The following is a 24,464-nucleotide window of genomic DNA, read 5'->3' on the forward strand; positions in this document are numbered from 1 at the left end:
CTTAAGGTATCATACTCCAAGAGGCAACAATTTCAGAGAAGCCACAATTACTTGATATACTTGAGATAATTTACATATAATAATGTGTGTATAAACCTGCACATATAATTTTTTATCAAGTATAATATGATCATACAAAAACATTGACTCACAATAGAGTTCAAACATACAAAAGAAGGCTATTTTATTTTTGTCCCTTTTACATCCTATTTTAGGCAAGATGATGAAACCCAGAAAATAACAGGAATGAATTAGTTTATAAAAACTGGGTATTTTATAAGTGAAATACATTCAGTCATCTACATTTCTCAAATTGCAAACAATGAGACTTACCATACTCTCAAAATGAACTTAAATAAATTATTGCTCCATTCTAATGACATAAACATTTTCACTGGTTGATAGTCCAGGTAGAAAGAGTATGTAAAGTGATTTATAAGTAAAAACATTTCATTCAAAAGGATTTTTTTTTTTTTTTGGTACTGGGAATTGAACTCAGGAACACTGAAACATTGAGTTGCATCCGCAGCCCTATTCTGAATTTTATTTATAGACAGTGTTGCTAAGCACCTTGCCATTTCTAAGGCTAGCTTTGTACTTGAGATCCACCTGTCTCAGCCTCCGGAGCTACTGGGATTACAGGCATACATCCCTGTTCCTGGCCAAAAGGAATGGTTTTAACAAAACCCAGATGATCTCAAGAGAAAATACATAGAAATATTCATATAACATTCTCATTTATATTAATTTATATTACATATATTATTATTTTATTATGTATACATATAATATATATAAATTATATATATACATTAAATATATATAAATTATAAATACTAATATATAATTATATATTACATAATTTATATAATATAAAATATATATAATATATAATATCAATTATATTTTATGTTATATATTCATATATTATATATTTATATATTATATATAGTATATTTATATACTCATATATAAATTATATATATTAATATGTAAATATATATGTAAAGTATATATATATGATATAAATCATATATTATATAAATTTTATGTATTTATATATAAAAATATATGATTTATACATATTTAATAAAAATTATTTATAATATATGAAGTACATATTTTATATACACATATAATAATATATAAACTAAATATAAATATATATTATTTTATTATATATAACATATTATTAGCATATAATATATCTAAATTTATATTAATTTGTGTTATATTACTTATTGTAATATAATTATATGATAATATAATTTCTATTATTAATAAGATAATGATATGATTATTATATTATAGTTTAATTTATATTAATATAATATATAAAATATATGGATTATATTATAATTATATATAAATGACTTATATCATATATATGTAATTCTATAATATGTAATATATAATATATATAATACATAATATATTATATATAAATATAATTTAAATTTTATAGTTTAGTTATTTGGCTTTAGATGGTTTTAATGCTTCTGATATTGTTTTTTCCCTTAGCTTTATCTGTATAATTTTTTTTTTATGACAGTTTCAAACATTTTTATTTATTTTTTTTTAAATAACAAACATTTATTGGTGTGACTTATGGTTGAAAAATGTTCCTACATGAGATGTGCATGACCCAATCATTAAATAGAACATTTTTGAGGTGAACACACATCCTCACCCACGTTTTTATATCCAGTTTTTAAGATAGCCAATTCCTCCTATCTCTCCACCCCAAAACATGTGAGCAACTGCTAATGGAAAGCAGTAAACAGCCACTTGGGCTATAGCATTTTCAACTCCACTCTGAGGTGAAGATTCCAAGTACATTCGAGACTTAAGTTCTCTCAATTGTCTCCTAATGAAAGTTCCTGAGTCCAGTATTTACAATATTACAGCACTAGCAGACCATTGTCTACAACTCTTCTCTTTCTGCTGTATCCTCTTCACCAGTCCGGGGAGGGTCTGCACTTCCATAGAGTTTGCTGATAATTGGCTGAACAATTTCTTCTAGTTCCTTCTGTTTAGCTTTGAAGTCTTCAATGTCAACATCTTGGTGGCTTTCCAGCCATTCAATCTTTTCCTCTACAGCATTTTCAATGGTCTCATTATCTTCAGAGGAAACTTTGCCTCCCAACTTTTCTTTATCTCCCATCTGATACTTTAGAGAGTAGTGAAGCTTTCAAACTCATTCCTAGTATCAATGCACTCCTTGAGTCTTTTGTCTTCCTCAGCAAACTTCTCATCAATTTCTTCAGTTGTCAGTGGATTTTGGTCATTGGTAATTGTAATCTTAATTTTGTTCCCTGTACACTTGTCTTCAGCTGTCACCCAAAGAATACCATTCACATCTATCTCAAAAGTGACTTCAATCTGAGGGACCCCCTGGGGAGCAGGAGGAATTCCAGTGAGATAAAATGTACTCAGAAGATGGGTGTCTTTTGTCAGGGGTTATTTACCTTCATAGACCTTGATTGGAACAGTAGGTTGATTATCAGAAGGTGTAGAAAAGATCTGAGACTTCTTGGTGGGTACCACATTGTTCCTTGGTATCAGCTTGGTCATGACAACTCCTATAGTTCCAATACCAAGTGTCAGGGGACATACTTCAAACAGTACTAGGTCACCTATATCTTGATCACTGGAGAGTACACCAGCCTGGAGAGTGGCACCATATACATCAGCCTCATCTGGGTTTATGCCACAGGATGACTCCTTGCCATTGAAGAACTCTTTAACAAGTTGCAGAATCTTTGGAATTTGAGTAGAGCCACACACAAGAACAATCTCATCAACATCAGATTTCTTCAAGTCAGAATCCTCCAGTACTTTCTGAACAGGCTTCATGGTAGACCGAAACAGGTCCATGTTTACCTCTTCAAATTTTGCCCAAGTCAGAGTTTCAGAAAAGTCTTCTCCTTCATAGAAGGACTCAATTTGAATACTTGCTTGATGTTGAGAAGACAGGACCCACTGGGCCTTTTCTACTTCATGTCAGAGTTTCTGCATAGCTCTGTTGTGTTTCCTAACATCTTTGCCAGTCTTCTTTTTGTACAGCTTGATCCATAACATGCTGGTTGAAGTCTTCTCCACCCCATGAGTATCAGTATTAGTGACCATGACTTCGAAGACACAATTGTCAATGGTGAGAAGAAGCACATCAAAGGTTCCACCACCCAGATCAAACACCAGGATGTTCTTCTCTCCCTCACTCTTATCCAGGCCATAAGTAATAGCAGCTGCTGTAGGCTCATTGATGATCCTCATAACATTCAGGACAGCAATAGTTCTAGCATCTTTGGTTGCTTGCTGATGGGCATCATTAAAATAGGCTGGTACAGTAACAACTGCATGGGTAAAATTCTTTCCCAAATAAGCCTCAGCAATCTCTTTCATTTTAGTGAGAACCATAGCAGAAATTTCTTATGGAGCAAATGTCTTAGTTTTCCCACCTCCAATATCAACCTGAATGTATGGTTTAGTTTTTTTTTTTTTTTTTTTTCCAACCACCTTGAAAGGCAAGAACTTAATGTCTTTCTGCACAGACGGGTCATTCAAAGACTGTGTTCTCAGGATTAAAGATGAGCTGATTCTTGGATGCATCACTAATCAGACATTCCCCTACAGGTGTGAAGGTCACATAAGATGCATGATGAGGTTGCCCTGATCATTGGAGATGATCTCCATGTGGCCATTCTTGAACACCCCGATGCAGCAATTAGTGGTCCCCAGGTCGATGCCAACCAGGGTACCCACGTCCTCCTTCTTGTTCTCATCCTCAGCCAGGGCTGCTGTGCAGCACCCCAGCTACCAGAGAGAGCTTCATCTTGCCATAGCTGTTGGCCACTTGCTCTCGGTCAGCAACAAGGGAAGCAGAGAGCCAGAAGACACAGGCAATCCAGCAACAGGCCGCAGTGAGGTTACGGGTCTGTCACACTGAGACACCTCAACTCTGTCCATCAGTGTTGTCTCTGCCAATGTCTCAAACTTTTTAGTATTGAAGTGCATTTTATTTCTACAATTGTATTGACTACCATATGTAAAAATTGTCAAGTAGTTAAATATAGATTCACAAGCATTTTGGCCACTATGTAAATATTAAAAAGTTAAGTGAATTGCCAATGCTTCCATACATAGTATAACAACACAATGGTCAAAGATGCACTAGAACATTATGTGGGAAAAATATATTCATACCCAATCAACATTTTTCAGGTACTTGCATTCAGAAGCATTTTATGAATCAGCACCAGATTTGCTCCAAAATAAAACTCATTTTCCCCTACTGCCCCTATTTGTTGAGAACAATACCATATATTAAGGATACATTTACATGGATCATTTTATAGAGAAAATCATTTGAAATTTAAAATTATAATACTTATTTTATGCACAACTTCAAAAACACAGAATTTAAAGACAATACCAGTGAGGCACTATCATTCTATATGACTAAAGCACTACCATTCTATATGACTAGCAAACACAATAGAAGGCCAATAGGCAAAATACACACTTTGGCCATCCTATACAAAAGGGTTCTGTCACAACATTCTTTCCTAAAATAAACACACTACCATTCTATATGACTACCAAACACAATAGAAAGCCAATAGGCAAAATACACTCTTTGGCCATCCTATACAAAAGGGTTCTGTCACAACATTCTTTCCTAAAATAAACACAATACCAAAAAATGAAACAAGAAAAAGAAAAAATGAATTTTGACAACCCTACACAAACTGTGGCATTTCAATTTCAAGGTCTTGTAGCTCTTCCATTTGTTTAGCCTGAGTCCTTGGCACATTGGATTCATGTCAGGCAGGCCAACCTCCTCACAGTTCTCTTTAGGCTCAGGGGCTGGCTTCAAAACGTAAGCTGATGTGCTGTCTGCCTCTGGAACAGATTTCTCTACATGACTCAGGAGAGTAAGAGCTGTGCTAGGAGGCACTGCTGCTGAAGGTGAAGCTGGTCTCTCCTCAGTCCCCCTGACTTTGCTCGTCAGAGTAGGTGGTTTGTAAAATGTTGTCCCAAGATGGGTGTGCAATATTCTGGGTGCTCTTGCAGGAGCAAGATGCTGAGAATGAGAGGAACATCTCTCTGATGCCTCTCTTGCTGAACTGGCTGGCATGTTGGGCTGTGTGGCATCGCAGGAATGGTCACCACTAACCCTGAAGCTCATTGTGACTTTTTCCTGGAGTGCACTTGGCACAATCACTGCACTCATGCCAGCTAAGTTCTTTGGTTCACATTGTTGTGCCTGAGTTTTTTGTGGAATCTGCTGATCAAAGCCATTAAATTGGAAACCAGCAGTAGTAGGGGTATCTTTTCTATTAGTATTTCAAAAGTAAGATTCTGGCAAAACTTGTCTGAATTCACATTTCCCACATTTCTGCTGTTTCTCTCATTAGGAGAGCTTTCAATATGGAACCTATCTGTAGGCAAATGGAAATGGCTGATCTTGGTGCTTGGCATAGGCCTCTGTATATCATTTGTTGCCATATCAGATTTCAGACTAAGTGGTTTTGTGGTTTTACACATATCATCCATCTTTTGGGATGATGATTCAAGTTTTTTGTTATCTGAAAAAGAAGAGATTTTTTTTTTAACTTCATGGAGCTTGGTTAATAAGGAAGTGTGGTTATTTATAAATGGGCACTCTCTCAAAAAATATAGTCTTACATGTTTTTTCCTACATGATATTCTCAGTCATCTATGCAGAGGAATTAAAAATCCATACAGTATTAAAGGCACATTTTGAATTAAAGCATTACTTTTTAAAATTTATCTAAATCAATACAACAATTAGCTACAAAGCACATAAAATTAAAAAAAAAAAAACACTTCCTGAAGTAACTTGTTTTAATATGCTACCCATGAATGATTATTTTCTGGGTTAGAACATTCCTGATTTCAATAGGCAGACAATTTTAACTCTACAACAGTAACACTATTCTGTACACCAACCAAAGCCGTGTCCTGAATCCCAAGGACTTTTCCTGTTGGTCAATCTGCTTCCCAGATACATTCTTTCCATACTGAGGGAAACACACAAGAGAGGACTTGGAAGCTCTTCCAGCTGATCCACTAATACATGGCAAGATCCTCTGGACCAAAGAAGGTTGAAGAGTTTTCAAAATTTGCCATTGTGCTACTGGTCCTGAAGACTCCAGATTTAACTCCTTCTCTTTCTCCTCTGGTCTGGACCTAAGGTCCCTGTTTTCTCACCTAGAACCCTAGCTCCTCACACTCTGTCTTTGCTGAATGTACCCCAAAAGCTCCTGTTACTAGAAAGGTGAAGCCCTCTGGTCATGCTCCTCATCTCCCTCCTGGGAAACATCAGACAACTGTGTGCCTTGCCAGTGGTCTGATGGCTTTCCAATGGCCCTGTTCATATCCCACAGTCCTCATCCCTGCCACATTGTCCTTCTACCACATCTTTGGGCAGTGGTTTGCAGACAGGTGCACACAAGCAACACTTAAAGGTCATCATCTCATCTGACCTTCATCTTCACCTGAGGTTGCTTGCCTCTCTTCTCTGGTTCCCAGGCAGTGCTCATATGATTTGCTGCCCTGGGCCCTTCTTCACATTGATAGAAGAGAACTGAGCCATTGTGGTTGGATGGTAAACACCAGAACATATTTACATTCCTGCAGAACTTCTAGCACCATGAAGAGTGCAGGCTCTGCAGCCAGCTGCCTGGGTGCTGGCTCAGCTCCTGCTCCAGTTCTGCCCTGGGCAAATCTAGTGCATTATTCCTACCTGCCTTCTTGTGTCAAGACAGACTCCTATGTGGAGATATGTTGGCATGTGGTGTTAATGATCTACTAAAGAAAAGGCTCAGAAATACCTGGTATATAATGAAAACTTCAAATATTTTAAAATTATTTATTGTTATTACTATACCTACCTGGAAATTCAATTTTCTTGGACAGTGAAACAAGGTTACATTTAGGAATGAGACAGGATGAGGTTCAAATCCTGAATCTACAATAATTTAGGGATATGACACTTGGCATTATTTACCTTCCTGAGATTGTTAGCTATGGCTTAAATGATGCCAAGGTTCATAGCACAGAATTGCTAATAAGATCAAATTAGATAAATGGAGAAAGTCTTAAAATCTCCAAAGCAAAAATCTTGATAGGAGAATATGAATGATTTTTGGCAACATGAAATTAGCTATCTACTAGTGCATACTATATAGTACATATATGGAATATATAAAATCAAAACAAAACAAATAAAACCAATCGAAGTCCCCAAAATCTTTTCTATGAAAAGGTAAGTCCAAACTGACCAAGGATATCTTAAGAGGTACTCAAACTCATCAGTAACTGGATGAATAATTTTAAAAAGGTAATAATTTACATTCATGAGATAAAAACATGTTTAAAAATATTTGAAGACAATGTTGGGGAACAAAAATCACTTAGGCATTTCTGGTAAAATTTTGGCTATTTCAAAAAGTAACCTGTAGTTCATAAAAAATTAAGTAGGTCTATAAACTTAAATATGCCCAAACCACTATATGATTTTCTTTCTCTTCTTCCAAATTTGATGATCTACTTTTCACATTCAGAGATCTAATACATCATAAGGCTACTTTTGTGTACAATGTAAATAGCAACTCAGGTTTATTTTTGTCCAAAGAGCAGTTTCCAAACACATTCTACAATGTAATACACTTATGACCTGTGGAGTTACATTTATCAATTATTTTTCTATATAAAATTGTCTCTGAGTTTTGCTCTTCTGAACCATTTATCAGCAAACACCAAATGACTTATTCTAAATAACTTTGAAGTTTATCTAAATAACTGAACGGGAAGATACATTTCTTCACTCTCCTTTTTATAGATATCCCATATAAACTTTAGGAGTTTGTCAAGTTCCCAACAGATCTACCTGCAATTTTGACCAAGTTTTCCTTGAGTATACAGGTTAACTTAAAGGAGATTTGTATCTACAGTGGTAAGTTGACCTATCCATAAATACGAATGTCTTCCCATTTAGAGATCATCACCATAAAAATTGTTCATTCTTTGTTGGGTTAATTTATAGCTGATAACGGAAAATAAGTTTTGGTTGTATTTTGTAAGTTCCATCTTTTTTTTTTTTTCTATTTTTTTTTCTTTTTAAATTTTTTATTGTGGGTTGTTCAAAACATTACAAATTTCTTGACATTTCATATTCCACACTTTGATTCAAGTGGGTTATGAACTCCCACCTTCACCCCATACACAGATTGCAGAATCACATCAGTTACACATCCATTGATTTACAAATTGCCATACTAGTGTCTGTTGTGCTTCGCTGCCTTTCACATCCTCCCCCCTCCCCCCTCCCCACCTCTCCCCTCCCCTCCCCTCCTCTCTCTCTACCTCCTCCACTGTATAACCCTGAGGGTCTCCTTCCATTACCATGCAATTTCCCTTCTCTCTCCCTTTCCCTCCCACCTCTCATCCCTGTTAAATGTTAATCTTCTTCTCCTGCTCTTCGTCCCTACTCTGTTCTTAGTTACTCTCTTTATATCAAAGAAGACATTTGGCATTTGTTTTTTAGGGATTGGCTAGCTTCACTTAGCATAATCTGCTCTAATGCCATCCATTTCCCTGTAAATTCTATGATTTTGTCATTTTTTAATGCGGAGTAATACTCCATTGTGTATAAATGCCACATTTTTTTTATCCATTCGTCTATTGAAGGGCATCTAGGTTGGTTCCACAGTCTTGCTATTGTGAACTGTGCTGCTATGAACATCGATGTAGCAGTGTCCCTGTAGCATGCTCTTTTTAGGTCTTTAGGGAATAGACCAAGAAAGGGGAATAGCTGGGTCAAATGGTGGCTCCATTCCCAGCTTTCCAAGAAACCTCCATACTGCTTTCCAAATTGGCTGCACCAATCTGCAGTCCCACCAGCAATGTACAAGTGTACCCTTTTCCCCACATCCTCGCCAGCACTTGTTGTTGTTTGACTTCCTAATGGCTGCCAATCTTACTGGAGTGAGATGGTATCTTAGGGTCGTTTTGATTTGCATTTCTCTGACAGCTAGAGATGGTGAGCATTTTTTCATGTACTTGTTGATTGACTGTATGTCCTCCTCTGAGAAGTGTCTGTTCAGGTCCTTGGCCCATTTGTTGATTGGGTTGTTTGTTCTCTTATTGTCTAATTTTTTGAGTTCTTTGTATACTCTGGATATTAGGGCTCTATCTGAAGTGTGAGGAGTAAAGATTTGTTCCCAGGGTGTAGGCTCCCTATTTACCTCTCTTATTGTTTCTTTTGCTGAGAAAAAGCTTTTTAGTTTGAGTAAGTCCCATTTGTTGATTCTAGTTATTAACTTTTGTGCTATGGGTGTCCTATTGAGGAATTTGGAGCCCGACGCCACCGACTGTAGATCGTAGCCAACTTTTTCTTCTATCAGACGGCGCGTCTCTGATTTGATATCGAGCTCCTTGATCCATTTTGAATTCACTTTTGTGCATGGCGAGAGAAAGGGATTCAGTTTCATTTTGTTGCATATGGATTTCCAGTTTTCCCAGCACCATTTGTTGAAGATGCTGTCCTTCCTCCATTGCATGCTTTTAGCCCCTTTATCAAATATAAGATAGTTGTAGTTTTGTGGATCGGTTTCTGTGTCCTCTATTCTGTACCGTTGGTCCACCCGCCTGTTTTGGTACCAGTACCATGCTGTTTTTGTTACTATTGCTCTGTAGTATAGTTTGAAGTCTGGTATCGCTATACCGCCTGATTCACACTTCTTGCTTAGCATTGTTTTTGCTATTCTGGGTCTTTTATTTTTCCATATGAATTTCATGATTGCTTTCTCTATTTCTACAAGAAATGCCGTTGGGATTTTGATTGGCATTGCATGAAACCTATAGAGAACTTTTGGTAATATCGCCATTTTGATGATGTTAGTTCTGCCTATCCATGAACAGGGTATATTTTTCCATCTTCTAAGATCTTCTTCTATTTCTCTCTTGAGGGTTCTGTAGTTTTCATTGTATAAGTCTTTCACCTCTTTTGTTAGGTTGATTCCCAAGTATTTTATTTTTTTTGAAGATATTTTGAATGGAGTGGTTGTCCTCATTTCCATTTCAGAGGATTTGTCGCTGATATACAGGAATGCCTTTGATTTATGCATGTTGATTTTAAATCCTGCCACTTTGCTGAATTCATTTATTAGCTCTAATAGTTTCTTTGTAGAGCCTTTTGGGTCTGCTAGGTATAGAATCATATCATCTGCAAATAGTGATAATTTAAGTTCTTCTTTTCCTATTTTGATTCCTTTAATTTCTTTCGTCTGTCTAATTGCTCTGGCCAGTGTTTTGAGAACTATGTTGAAGAGAAGTGGAGAGAGAGGGCATCCCTGTCTTGTTCCAGATTTTAGAGGGAATGCCTTCAGTTTTTCTCCATTCAGAATGATGCTAGCCTGAGGCTTAGCATAGATTGCTTTTACAATATTGAGGTATGTTCCTGTTATCCCTAGTTTTTCCAGAGTTTTGAACATAAAGGGATGCTGTACTTTGTCGAATGCTTTTTCCGCATCTATTGAGATGATCATATGGTTCTTATTTTTAAGTCTATTGATGTGGTTAATAACATTTATTGATTTCCGTATATTGAACCAGCCTTGCATCCCAGGGATGAATCCTACTTGATCATGGTGTACAATTTTTTTGATATGTTTTTGTATCCGATTCGCCAGAATTTTATTGAGGATTTTTGCATCTAGGTTCATTAGAGATATTGGTCTGTAGTTTTCTTTCTTTGAAGTGTCTTTGTCTGGTTTAGGTATCAGGGTGATGTTGGCCTCATAGAATGAATTTGGAAGTTCTCCCTCCTTTTCTATTTCCTGAAGTAGCTTGAAAAGTATTGGTGTTAGTTCTTCTTTAAAGGTTTTGTAAAATTCTGCTGTATACCCATCCGGACCTGGGCTTTTCTTAGTTGGTAGTCTTTTTATGGTTTCTTCTATTTCCTCAATTGATATTGGTCTGTTTAGGTTTTCTATATCCTCCTGACTCAATCTGGGCAGATCATATGACTTAAGAAATTTATCTATGCCTTCACTATCTTCTAATTTATTGGAGTATAAGGATTCAAAATAGTTTTTGATTATCTTCTGTATTTCTGAAGTGTCTGTTGTGATATTGCCTTTTTCATCCCGTATGCTAGTAATTTGAGTTCTCTCTCTTCTTCTCTTCGCTAGCATGGCTAAGGGTCTGTCGATTTTGTTTATTTTTTCAAAGAACCAACTTTTAGTTTTGTCAATTTTTTCAATTGTTTCTTTTGTTTCGATTTCATTAATTTCAGCTCTGATTTTAATTATTTCTTGCCTTCTACTTCTTTTGCTGTTGTTTTGCTCTTCTTTTTCAAGGATTTTGAGATGGAGTATGAGATCATTTATTTGTTGGTTTTTTCTTTTTTTAAGGAATGAACTCCAAGCAATGAATTTTCCTCTTAGAACTGCTTTCAATGTGTCCCATAGATTCCGATATGTTGTGTCTGTGTTTTCATTTATCTCTAAGAATTTTTTAATTTCCTTCTTGATGTCTTCTATAACCCATTGATCATTCAGTAACCTATTGTTCATTCTCCAAGTGATGTATGCTTTTTCCTTCCTTCTTTTATCATTGATTTTCAGTTTCATTCCATTATGATCAGATAAGATGCATGGTATTATCTCTACTCCTTTATATTGTCTAAGAGTTGCCCTGTGACATAATATATGATCTATTTTTGAGAAGGATCCATGTGCTGCTGAGAAAAAAGTGTAACTGCTTGATGTTGGGTGGTATACTCTATATATGTCAATTAGGTCTAGGTTATTAATAGTGTTATTGAGTTCTATAGTTTCCTTATTCAACTTTTGTTTGGAAGATCTGTCCAGTGGCGAGAGAGGTGTGTTGAAGTCTCCCATGATTATGGTGTGGTGGTCTATTAGAGTCTTGAACTTGAGAAGAGTTTGTTTGACGAACATAGCTGCACCATTGTTTGGGGCATAAATATTTATGATTGTTATGTCTTGTTGGTGTATGGTTCCCTTAAGCAGTATGTAGTGTCCCTCTTTATCTCTTTTGATTAACTTTGGCTTGAAATCTATTTTATTTGATATGAGTATGGACACGCCTGCTTGTTTCCGAAGTCCATATGAGTGATATGATTTTTCCCAACCTTTCACCTTCAGCCTATGTATGTCTTTTCCTATCAAATGCGTCTCCTGTAGGCAGCATATTGTTGGGTCTTGTTTTGTGATCCATTCTACTAGCCTGTGTCTCTTAATTGGTGAGTTTAAGCCATTAACATTTAGGGTTATTATTGAGATATGGGTTGTTCTTCCAGCCATATTTGTTTATTTCTGTTACTAAACATGGTTTGTTTTCCTCTTTGATTATTTCCCCCCCGCTCTTTACTGTCCTACCTCCCACTGTTGGTTTTCATTGTTATTTTCCATTTCCTCTTCCTGTAATGCTTTGGCGAGGATATTTTGAAGAGATGGTTTTCTAGCTGCGAATTCTTTAAACTTTTGTTTATCGTGGAAGGTTTTAATTTCATCCTCCATCCTGAAGCTTAATTTTGCTGGATACACAATTCTTGGTTGGAACCCATTTTCTTTCAGTGTTTGAAATATGTTATTCCAGGATCTTCTAGCTTTCAGAGTCTGTGTTGAAAGATCAGCTGTTATCCTGATTGGCTTACCCCTAAATGTAATCTGCTTCCTTTCTCTTGTAGCTTTTAAAATTCTCTCCTTATTCTGTATGTTGGGCATCTTCATTATAATGTGTCTAGGTGTGGATCTCTTATGATTTTGCACATTCGGCGTCCTGTAGGCTTCTAGGATTTGGGATTCTGTCTCATTCTTCAAGTCTGGGAAGTTTTCTTGTATTATTTCATTGAATAGACTGCTCATTCCTTTGGTTTGGAGCTCTGTACCTTCCTGTATCCCAATGACTCTTAAGTTTGGTCTCTTAATGTTATCCCATATTTCTTGGATGTTCTGCTCATGGTTTCTTAACAGTCTTGCTGAGCTGTCTATGTTCTTTTCCAGTTGAAATACTTTGTCTTCATTGTCTGATGTTCTATCTTCTAAGTGTTCTACTCTGCTGGTAGTATTCTCCATTGAGTTTTTAAGTTGGTTTATTGCTTCCTGCATTTCTAGGATTTCTGATTGCTTGTTTTTTATAACCTCTATCTCCCTGTATAGTTGATCCTTTGCTTCCTGGATTTGTTTGTGTAATTCGTTGTCGAAGTGATCTTTCATTGTCTGATTTTGCTGTTTAATGTCTTCCTTGATACTCCAGATCATCTGAAGCATGTATATCCTGAATTCTTTATCTGACATTCCATCTGCTGCAGCTGTTATCTCTTCTAAAGTTGCGTTGACCTGCATTGCTTGTGGTCCTTTCTTTCCTTGTCTTTTCATACTGCTTGCGTATCTTTCCTGCAGGTGCGGGCGGCGGCTCTGCTCTCTCCTTATTCCAATTGGGGTGTCGTGGCTACCACGCCGGCAGGTCACTGGGCCTGTTCTGGGAGCTGGCAGTGGCTCTGTTCTCCCCCTACTCCAATTGGGGTGACGAGTGTACCACGCCGGCAGGCCACCGGGCCTGATCCGCCGGTCGATTGCAGGTTTGCCTACCCTGCAGGCGCAGGCGGCGGCTCTACTCTGCCCCTACTCCAAATGGGGTGACGTGTCTGTCGTACCGGCAGGCCACTGGGCCTGTCCCACTGGTCGGTCGCAGATCTGCCCACCTTTCGGGCACGGGTGGAGGCTCTGCTCTGCCCCTACTCCAATTGGGGTGTCGTGACTACCCCGCCTGCAGGACGCTGGGCCTCTTCCTGGCGCGGGAGGCGACTCTGCTCTGTCACTACTCCAATTAGGGTGGTGTTTGTACCACGCCGGCAGGCTCCTGGGCCTGATCCGCCGGTCTGTTGTAGGACTGCCTACCTTGGAGGCGCGGGCGGCGGATCTGCCCTGCCCCTCCTATCACGCCTGCGGACCCCTGGGCCTGATCTGCAGGTTGGTCACAGGTCTGCTCACCCTGCAGGCACGGGTGGCGGTTCCGCTCCGCCCCCACTCCAATTGGGGTCACGTGACCACCACACCGGCAGGGCCTGATCCGGGCGTGGGAGAAGGATCTGCTCTGCCCCTACTCCAGTTGGGGTGACGTGTGTACCACACTGGCAGGCCACTGGGCCTGACCCGCCAGGCTGTCACAGGTCTGTTTACCTTGTAAGCGCGAACAGCGGCTCTGCCCTGTCCCTCCTACCACGCCCATGTACCACTGGGTCGCGGGTCTGCCCACCTTGTGGGTGTGGGTGGTGGCTCCGCTCCGCCCTCTCTCCAATTGGGGTCACGTGGTCACCACGCTGGCTAGCCGCTGGGCCTGCTCCGGGCGCTGGCGGCGGCCCGGCTCCTCCCCTCTGGCTCGAGGACAAATTGAGGAGACTCGGGTGACTGTGCCTCACCCCCCCACCAGGAGACCAACTGCTTATGTCACCGCTGGTATTGATGAAGATCTCTCCTCCGCCGCTTTCTGATGACATCAGATCTCTGCCATGTTGGTATCCTATGCGAATGGCAGCATTTCGTTCCCCTTGCCAGGCAACCAGAGCAACGGGTGAGTCCTGACCGGCCCTCAGCAGGACCCGGACCGAGACGCAGTTTCCGCGGGCTCCTAGCCCTGGTCCAGGGAAGTTCCGGGAACCGGAACTCGGCCGCTCCATGCTCGGTGTAAGCTCCTATAAGTGTAAGCTCCAAGAAGCAGTCCCCGTGGGCTCAGTTCCGGGAGCCGGAATTCGGCGGCTTAGTGCTTGGTGTATGCTCTGATAGTAGCAGGGTCCAAGAAGCAGCCTCCCCAGGCTCCGCAGCCCTCAGCCAGGGCGGTTCCGGGACGGTTCCGGGAGCCGGAACTCGGCCGCCCCGCGCTCGGTGTTTGCTTTGATAAGATCAGATTCTAAGCAGCACCCAGGCGCTGAACCCTAGCAATCTGTCTGCAAGCCGCAGGCGAATTGCAGCCTGAAATTACCTGTTCTATGGCTGAATGAGCTGCGGTCAGTCGAAAACAGGGAAGGTGACATCAGTTTACCAACATGGTGGCTGCTGGCCTCCTCTGTGGTCTGACCGGTGTGGAGAACCGAGATGGACCGCTTCCTTCCCCCGTCTCGAACCCAGAATTCAGCCCTGAGTACGGTGCTTGCGCGGCTGGCAGAAACTGCAGCGCTGTAACCCTGCGTCTCTATCCCAGCGCGCGCTGCAGACTCTAGCCGCGGGGCGATTTGCTGAATAAGCAGTGTTACCCTCCGTGCGACAAACCTCTCGCGTTTGAGTCCCCGTAGCCGATCCTCGTGCTATGGAAATCCTTCCTCCAGGTTCCGGAGCACCCCACTATTGCTGGAAATTCCTAACAAGATATCCTTTAGCCGTCCTGACTTGTCATACTCCCACACAGTGAAGCAGCACACGGGGGTAATGCACTCCCCTTGCCGCCATCTTCCTTCCTCCGCAGTCTGATCAAGTTCCATCTTATTTTATATTATAATTTTAATTTTATTATTTTTTTGCTGTGAAACAAGGGTCAGCAAACTTCTTAAAGGACCAGATAGTGAATAATTTAGTCTCAATTATCACCACTCAACTCTGCCATTGTGGCAATGAAGGAGGAATTAATAAACAAACATGACTCTATTACAATTGAAGTTTATTCATAAAGCATTTGGGATGTGGATTTGGCCAGTGGGCATTAATTTTTCAACCTCTGCTATAGAGGAATGGTATTAATTTGTGTAAACCATTTTATGCAGCAAATTTGCTGAACTCTCTAACTAGTTAGAATAATTAAATCTTTGATTATCTGTAGAATTTTTCATTATTGATGAACACACTATCTGTAAATAATGGCAGTTTATCTATTTCATTCCCATTATTGAACTTCTATTTCCTTTTACCTAATTATAAAATTGGCCAGGATCTTTATTATTGCATTAGCGGCAGTAGTCGGCAACCTTGTCTTGATTCTAGCCTTGTTGAGAAGACATCTGGAACTTCTTCAGCAATAAGATATTGCATTTCTGTCAGGGTTTTATTATGTTTATCACATGACAAAATTTAGGACATTCTCACATATTTCTACTTTTATGAGAAATGGATGTACTACCTATAACAGGCATCATTTCATTTTCATAATAAACTTCACTAGAGAAGTTTGACATTTTTCTCAAAATCAATCTTTTTGATGTAAAAATTGAATACAATGAAATTAATATATTTTAAGTAAATTGTGCAATGTTTCCTGACAAGTGTATGTAACCATGTAATCACTGCCCCAGCAAAACATGGGTCATTTTCATCTCTGGAAAAAAAAAATCGTGTTCCTGCTGGAGTCATTTTATCCCTACTTCTAAACCCAGGATACAAATAATCTGCCTTGTGTCACTATAGATTAGATTTGCCTGCTTTTAAATTTTATATAAATTAAATCATTCAGTATGTTCACTTTTTGTGAGCCTTAATTTTGCTGGACATGCTTTTTAATTTCATTGATGCTGTTGAGAATATAAATAATTTATTCCTGTCTATTTAACAGTATCCCATTTTATGAATACAGAAAAACTTTTGTGACACCTGTTGAACAATATTTGGGATGTTTCTAGATTTGGACTTTTATTAATAAAGCTGTTGTGAATGCTAAAAAAAAATTAGATAAATGGAATCAGTGAGTTCAGTGCTTTTCTTTGCAGAGGTAGTGGACTGTCTTTGTTTTCAAACTTTCTCAGGCTACACTCATAGATATTTCATTAATTTAATATATCAATTTTAACATACATTGCTATATGTTGAAAAATTTGGATTTAGCTCTACTAAAACAGTAAAGAATGAAAGGTTTTCAATCCCCTTAGCAGAAACCATTCACCAAAATAAAATGATCAAAAAACAGTGAACAAAAAGACTGGAGCCAAGAAAATGGAAGACATGTGTGCTTAATGTGCTAAAGTTAGGCCACAGGTAAAGGGACATCAAAAAACTTTAGGAGTCTACATTTTTGAGTTTCAGAAGTACAGCTTTTTTCTCCTTTGACTTTAATTGATGACAAAGAAGTAAAGGTGAAAACAAATTTCAGAAAGAGAACAGAAATAATTTATGAATTTCAAAATATCTTTCACAAGAAAGAAACAAAGCATGATATTCATTTAAATGACATCCGTTAAACTTTCTCAATGGCTAGCAAAGTTAACTAATAAAACCTTGAAGTTTGAACCAACCTTAATTTACCTTTTTTTAAAGAATGAGAATTGTAGATGGACACAATATTTTTATTTTTATTTATTTGTTTTTATATGGTTCTGAGGATCCAACTCATGGCCTCACACATGCTGAGGCAAGCATTTTACCACTGAGCTACAAGCCCAGCCCTCACCTTGGTTTTTAATCACGACTTCTTGGCAAGGTTTGAAATATGCAAACATATATGTTACATGACAACTCACCAATGAGTCATGCATCCCATTTTTCCAATGCATTTTGTTTGGATTCTGATTCCTCAAATGATGTAGCCAATTCAAAATTTTGACTATCAATATCTGCAGTGTGGATATCCTATTGATACAAGAAAAGTTTTAAACTAAGAGCAAAATATATCTCAAAACCAACAGTTCAAAGACTATTAACTTGTTAACATAATCATCACAAATTTAATGCAATTCTATAATGGTCAAAACTCACTTGCTTAGTAGAAAAATATTCTGACTTTGTGGAATGTTCTGTTGATATTACAGGTTTGGAAGGATGGCTTTTACCCACTCGAGGTTCAACAACATAAGTACTACATGGAACATTTTGTGGCTCTAGGAACACATCGAAGATCATCTGTGCATTGGTAATGAGGAACTCTTCCAACAGGGCCTGATTGGCATATGCAGCATGGGAGGAGGAGATGGTACCAGGAATGGTTGTAGGCCTGGGCCTCATGAGACAGGGTCCAAATATCAACCCCAACATTTTTGAGTTCATTAGGTTTTCTTTAGAATGGTCCACAACCCTGAAAAGAAGAACACATAAAGTGTATGAGATTTGCCTTATAGAGGTCCTTAATGGTAGTTTACTATGACTTGAGAAGGGTCAAGAAAACTCAGGCTGTAGAAGACTACAAAGGGTTTGTCAAGAGTCAAGTTTGGGGGTCTAGGGAAAGAATTCTCTGTTTCATTATGATACTTACCACACACCAAACTGAGTTTCAGAGTACTATATTAGGATAAAATGCATGTAAGTAGAAGGAACTACTGAACTCTTAGTAGCAGAAGGAAGAAAAATACCCCTAAAAATTGCTCCATCTTTGTATGTGGGATATACTCCCCATTTCTTATACTGGAAACTGAAGCAGCACTGTCAATTTCTCTCTCACTGCCCAGTTAGTTTTCTTTTTTTAAAAAAATATTTTTTACCTAGAGATGGACACATACCTTTATTTTATTTATTTATTTTTATGCAGTGCTGAGTATCAAACCCAGTGTCTAATATGTGCTAGGCAAGTGTTCTACAACTAGCCACACTCCCAGCCACCACAGCTAGTTTTCTAGCCTAGATGACTCTTTCTCATGAACAGCTCTCTATTCTATGGCCACCATCAATGTTCTGGTTTTACTTCAAACACTCTCAGCTTGTTATTTCTATGACTATCCAAGGAAATCTGTCTCTGCCTTGTTTAGCTATCAGGATGATACTAGCCTTATGTATGGGTAAAGAAGCTGTGAGATATATCTATATCTATATCTATATCTACATCTATCTATCTATCTATTAGATAGATAGATAGATATAGATATAGATATATTGAATGTGGTAGTTTTGCTATTTGTCTTTCAGAGAATTCATCACTGATGTATAGAAATACATTTGATTTATGGGTATTGATTTTATATCCTGCTACTTTGCCAAATTCATTTATTATTCTAGAAGTTTTCTCGTGGAGTTTTTTTTGATCCTCCAACTATAAAATTATATCATTGGCAAAGAATGATAGTTGAGTTCTTCTTTTCCTATTCGTATTCCTTTGAATTTCTTTCATCTAATTGCTCTGGCTAGAGAGGCAAGGATTATGTTGAACAATTTTTAGATGGAATGCTTCCAATTTTTCTTCATTTAGAATGATGTTAGCCTTAGGTTTAGCATAGAGAGCTTTTACCAAGTTGAGGTATGTGCCTACTACCCATACTTTTTCTAATGTTTTGAACATGAAAAGATTCTGTTTTTTGTCAAACTCTTTCTCTGCATCAATTGATATTATCATAGGATTCTTCTTTTTTAGTTTATTGGTGTAATGAATTAAATTTATTGATTTCTGTACGAGGAACAAACCATGCAACCCTGGAATACACAACTTGATCATGGTGAATTGTTTGTTTTATATATTTTTGTATGTGATTTGCCAGAATTTTATTGAGAATTTTTGCATCTATGTTCATCGGGGATATGGATCTGAAATTTTCTTTCCTTGATGTGTGTCTGGCTGGTTTGGGTATTATGGTGATACTAGCTTCACAGAATGAGTTTGGAAGGTTTCCTCCTTTTCTATTTTATGGAATAATTTGAGGCCTTCAACAGATGAACAGATAAAAAAACTTTGGTATATATACACAATGGACTCTTACTCAGCATTACAAGAGAATAAAATAATGGCATTTACAGGTAAATGGATGGAGTTGGTGAATACCATGAAATCAGCCAATCCCCCCAAACCAAAAGCCAAATATTCTCTCTGATAAATAAATGCTGACCCATAATTGGGTGTTTGGTGCTGGAGGAACATTGATTGACCCACAGGGGAGGGAAGGAAGAGGAGGGGTATGTGGTAGGAAAGATGGTGGAATGAGACAAACATCATTACCCTAGGTACATGTAAGATGGCACAAGAGATGTGACTCTACATCGTGAACAGAGAAATGAAATTTTCTGCTCCATTTGTGTACAATGCATTAAAAACATTCTACTGTCATGTATAAGTGATTCAAACTAAAAAATATATTTTTTTAAATTTTTATTTTATTTATTTATTTTTATGTGGTGCTGAGCTTCGAATCCAGGGCTTTGCACATGCTCTACCTCTGAGCCAAATCTCCAGCCCTCCCAAAATAAATTTAAGCAAAATGTCAAAAAGGAGATCTGAATTGCTGTCAGAAAGATCTAGCAGGCAAATCTGAATACGTAAAATTTCTGATGCCAAGTTCTTTAGTGAGTACAGAAACAATATGGTCAACTCATCTGCCAGGTAGGTAAGATTTTCTTATCAGGCTTCTAGGAAGGGTAGCACAGTTCCTGCTACTGCTTGCTATATTGTATCCTAATAAAATCAAATTTTCCAAATGCAAAATGATTTCTTGTGTCTCCATGTCTGTTACCCTCTGCCTAGTATGCTGTTCTGCACATTCTCTACCAAATCATCACACAGTTCTTAAAGTTGAACTCAAGGGCTTTTGCCTCTTCTGCTCTATCCCTACCCAGAAAACTTTTCATGCATGCCTGCAAGCTGTGCACAGCTAAAAGTAAACAATGATGATATACTGTGGTTATATACAGGTCTGTTCCCCAAGATGATGAGCCCACAAATAGTAGAAACCCTGTGTTTTCATCCTAGTTTCCCCAGCCAGAGCCTGGCACACAGGAGGCATCTGAGAGAACCATGTTTGCTGCATGAACATATATTCAATGTCTCCCTTTCCCAACACATAATAAAAACATCCTAAAAATCATGTTGAAAATTATACCACAACAATATAAATGTACTGAATACTATTGCCCTGTACAATTAAAAATGGTTAAGATGGTATAAAAATTCTTACCACTTAAGATGGATGACAAGGTATTGTAGAGTGTTAAAATTGGATGGTGGCAATTGTCTTAGAAGGTCCTTGGTTTTGAGAAGAATTTGGTTGATTTCCATACACATATTTCAGTATGTGTTGTCTTCATAGTTGTCCCTTTTTGTGTCCTGTTCTTGGTTAATCTGTTGAATGACATTTGCAAGCTCCATAAATTCCTGGTACCATTGGAATAAAACCAATGGTTCTGGTAGCTAAAGAAATAAAATTATATTAAAAATACCTTTGGGCTGCAGTTGTGGCTCAGAGGTAGAGCACTTGCCTAGCACATGCGTGGACCTGGGTTTCATCCTCAGCAGCACATCAAAATTAATAAATAAAATAAAGGTATTGCATCCTGCTACAACCAAAAAATAAATATTTTGAAAAAATCTAACTTTTTTTTTCTTATAGTCAACTGTGAGAGTTACTCAAATAATTTAGCATGTCCCTTTAGATTAACAAAATCTAAAGACAATCTGTATTTATTTATTTCTTTTTCAGTACTGGGGATTGAACGTAGGACTTCAAGCATGATAGGCAAGCACTCTAGTACTGAGCTTCATCCCTTAACATAAAATATATGTGTTTGGTAGGGAATTGACTTAGAAAGCAAATCAAAATCTTGACTATAAATTTTATTTCTGGTAGTAACAAATTAATGGATAATGAGTGAAATTCTAAACTTTAAATGAATTTTAAACTTTAAGCTTCATGATATGATTTTAAAAGTCTTAATCCTTATCTTAAACATATTTTACTCACATCTGCCCCCCAAATAGCATGATCTTCTGCTGTTTTACTGGAACAAACATAGGATAGTGCACAAAATCAATAAAATGAATCAGAAAAGGCATGGATTTTATGAGTACGGGGTAAAAATATCAAAGTGCTACAGGGCCCAGATTTTACTTGGGCATGAATGAAGATCAGCACAAGATAATATGACCTACAAAAACATACTGTTAACATCTCATGAATCTTTAAAACAGGCTGATTTGCCATGAATAGATCAAAAGAAAAAGTTCTTACAACAAATATCCACTGCCATAAGAATTTCAATGTTTCTACTGATCTACAATAGAAAATTCAGTGAACCTTTAGCTACCTGATGTCCTATAATATCTGTGGCAATTTAGGGTGTTTCCCTGTGATCAGTTTCTATCTTCACTACTCTGATATCTGAAGCAAGTCACTTTACCTCTTGGAGCTTTAGGTCAATGAGTCAAATAAAGGCTACTCTCTGACACTATTGCAAGAACTGAGCACACTTTCCCAAATGAAAGTCTTAGACATACAAAATTTCTCAACAGAATGCAAGTTTATTATATTGGACCCTATTCATCCCCTCTCCATGACTGACTAAACAAGATTAAGGATGACACATTATGAGACTTACAGTCATTCAAAGGTATCAACCTCCATTTCTCAGTTGAGGTGTCTGTAAAATGTGATTAAAGAGTTATCAATGTTTTCCTGGGCTAACATTGTAGATCCAGCAATTTATACTTAATTTCTTTCCCTCCTGCAACCCCACTAAGATACTGTATGCTCATAAGGACTAGGAAAATAGAGAAAACAAAAAGCAACAAAATTCACAAGTAGAAGAGCAGATGAACAAGTCCTGATGCAGCATTTACAAGAGAGTTGACCCTTTGTCACTCAACATGATTTTCAGAATCCTAGAGGGACATGGACAATCACTACCAGGTTTAGGTTAGGTTGATCTTGGGTTAGGTTCCAGGTAGGCTAGCTGAGAAAGCTTAGCTCTCTATAGAATCCTGTCTCTACTCCATTTACTAGAGCAATCTCCTTCCTAAAACTCTGGAAATTTTTTTCTCTGAGCAATGTGATACAGAGGCTCTCTGAATTGAGGCAATGCCAAACATAAGGCACAGAGAGGTAATTGTCTTCCAATGGGGATTTGTTGGGTATATGCACACTGAAAGCACAGATCCTACAGTCATCTTAGGCACCCCGGCTCCCACAGTATTGGTACTATATCTCTAGGCAAGGAAAAAAACCCTTTCGTGGGGACTGGGGTTGTGGCTCAGTGGTAGTGCACTCATCTGGCATGTGTGAGGCACTAGGTTTGATCCTCAACACCACATAAAAATAAATAAATAAACTAAAGGTATTGTGTCCATCTACAATAAAAAAAAATGCCTTTCTGGAAAGATCACTCCAGTGCCAGAACAGGGAACTAGAGACATGTAGTTAGGCATATACCAAACAGTCCACCTAGACCACTTTATAGTAAAGTTCAAAGTTTTTAAAAAGCCTTGATGTGTTCAAGTGCTTCCAAAGTGATTTCAAGTCCAAACTTTAACATAACTAGACACCATGAAAGACAAAAATCAAAACGGTTAGAAAAAGAACAAATTGAAGGTCTAAAACAATGCTGTCAATATTCTGGCAACCAGTCAGATATGGTGAAAGAGTTCTGGAAATGCAACTGATCTAAATTGAGATGTGCTCTAAATGAAAAATAGACACCAGATTTAAAAGAAGAAGAGCTGCAATACAAATAAATAAATAAATAAAATACCTCATAATTTAAAACACTAGATATTCAAAATGTTAAATGATATATTAAAATTTACTTCACCTAATTTTTAAATTTTATGTTGCTATAAAAATCTTAATGTTATATATGAGGGTGACATTGTATTTCTACAGAGGTTAGAGGCTAAATAGAGAAAAGAACACTTAATGAGAAAAATCAATGAATATCCACAATAAAAAGCATAATATAATCTTTTAAAAATGTTATCAAAGGAATAGAAAATCAGACTTCTTGAAAATTAAAACATGATCTCACAAATGGAGTAATTTACATTAGTCAAGAAGAAAAAGACAAGGAAATGTCTTAGAAAGGTTTTGAAGAAAAAAAATAACAATACAGGAAAGGTAAGGGAAGTAGAGAACATATATGCTTGCCAGGCAAGTGCAAGACCCTGAATTTTTAATTCCCAGGATTACAAAAAACAAATTTATAAATATTTACATATGTGTTGTGTATGTGTGCACACACACACATCTCCAAATAAGAGCTTCAGGTGCAAATTACAAAGAGAGAGGATGGGTGGGGAAATGGGCAATAAAAATCAAGAAAAGTTCCAAGAACTAAAGTGCTCACAACTGGCAGAGCTCATGGAGTGGCCAGAATACTGGATGGAAATATATCCACATCAAAGTACATCTTTATAAAATCTTAGAATAACTGGGGGAGCAATATTTATATGAAATATAAAATATTTTTTTCTTTTTATTTGATGATAGGTTTAGAATACAAATTTAACCTGTTAAAGGTGTAAATTTAACACTTCACAGATGTTGTGTGAAGTAAATTGGGACAGATCTACTAAATGCCTACTGTTTTCCAGAGCTTGACACAGTCTTGCCATTTTTGCCTTGTTGCCACTGACACGATAAATTCACTTGAAGAGAAAAGAAAAACAGTATGCAATATTTTACTTTAGTACAAAGGGCTAAATACAGACATCTAAACAGAGTTGATGGATCTACTTCAATTTTTATTGGTATTTAAAAAGTTGAATCAAATAAATAAACATTTTCCAAATAAATATGAATAAATTCA

At 37.6% G+C, this 24,464-nt stretch overlaps 2 pseudogenes; both read right to left on the reverse strand.

The window, feature by feature from the left end:
• Positions 1–1,675: 1,675 nt before the first annotated feature.
• On the reverse strand, positions 1,676–3,835 carry LOC124099320 (endoplasmic reticulum chaperone BiP-like; annotated as a pseudogene).
• A 907-nt stretch (positions 3,836–4,742) lies between these two features.
• LOC124099326 (rho GTPase-activating protein 29-like) overlaps positions 4,743–24,464 on the reverse strand; it is a 28,099-nt pseudogene continuing 8,377 nt past the window's right edge.

Source organism: Marmota monax, unplaced genomic scaffold (assembly GCF_021218885.2).
Source record: "Marmota monax isolate L192 unplaced genomic scaffold, Marmota_monax_Labrador192_F-V1.1 WCK01_AAM20220418_F8-fsc01153, whole genome shotgun sequence".
Lineage (NCBI taxonomy): Eukaryota > Metazoa > Chordata > Mammalia > Rodentia > Sciuridae > Marmota > Marmota monax.